At 58.7% G+C, this 1,064-nt stretch overlaps 1 pseudogene; it reads left to right on the top strand.

Moving 5' to 3' along the window:
• The first annotated feature begins 265 nt into the window (after positions 1 to 265).
• LOC143410580 (dedicator of cytokinesis protein 5 pseudogene) lies at positions 266 to 774 on the top strand (annotated as a pseudogene).
• The last annotated feature ends 290 nt before the right edge of the window (positions 775 to 1,064 follow it).

Here is a 1,064-nt window from a genome sequence, read left to right as displayed (position 1 = left end):
GAAGCGGCTTCGGCGAGCGCGCTAGGCGGAGCCACAGCCAGCCGGCCTCCCGGGCGCGGGCGGGAGAGGCGGCGCTGGCGGCTCCGGGCTCGGAGGCGGCCCCGGCGGGCGGAGGGCGCGGCCGGCGGGAGGGGCCGGGGCGGCGCTGGGAGGGACGCGCATGGCGGCGCGGGCTGCCGGCCCTGCAGGTGACCGCGGGTGGCGCGGTGCGAGCGTGAGCCGGGGCGGCGCTGCGGGGAGAGGGCCGGCGCGGAGCCGGGGCGAAGTTTGCCGAACATGGCGGAAGAGCCCGGGGCGCGCAGGAACGCGCGGCGGCGGCCGGTGCTGGAGGAGCTGTAGCCGCTGCCGCCGCCGTCGCCAGGCGAGGTCGCCGCCATGGCCCGCTGGATCCCGACCAAGAGGCAGAAGTACGGGGTTGCGATCTATAACTACAACGCTTCTCAAGATGTGGAGCTCTCCCTGCAGATTGGCGACACCGTCCACATCCTGGAGATGTATGAGGGTTGGTACCGAGGCTACACCCTCCAGAATAAATCCAAAAAGGGTATTTTTCCTGAAACCTATATCCATCTGAAAGAGGCAACTGTGGAAGACCGAGGGCAGAACGAGACCGTGATTCCCGGGGAGCTCCCGCTGGTGCAGGAGCTCACGTGCACTCTGCGAGAATGGGCTGTCATTTGGCGCAATCTCTACGTGCCCCTTACCAACGTGGACAGTTCACTTCAGGCAGAATTTCTGAACTTCTTTCTCAAAAAAAGTCACAAGTCAACTTAACCAACCTCAAATATCATATTTCCACTGGGGAAAAAAAAAAAACAAAAAGGAAACTGAATCTCCAGTTTTCTTGTCCCACCCCCCCCATAGATTTTTATTGGTGCTTTAGTTTTCTGCTCTGTGCCCGAGTTCCTTGAGTCCATGTAAAGAGGAATACAGATTTTACTACTAAACCTTCAGATGGGAATCAGGTTTCTCTTCTATTTGCCCCTTCAAATTATGAGACCAGGCATTTCGCTTGATGTCTTTAATAACTCCTGTGATGCCTTGTAAACCACTTTTTGATAGAT

This window comes from Callospermophilus lateralis, chromosome 11, assembly GCF_048772815.1.
Source record: "Callospermophilus lateralis isolate mCalLat2 chromosome 11, mCalLat2.hap1, whole genome shotgun sequence".
Classification (NCBI taxonomy): domain Eukaryota; kingdom Metazoa; phylum Chordata; class Mammalia; order Rodentia; family Sciuridae; genus Callospermophilus; species Callospermophilus lateralis.
The sequence above is the reverse complement of the archived record's forward strand: the minus strand, read 5'-3'. Positions and strand labels throughout refer to the sequence as shown.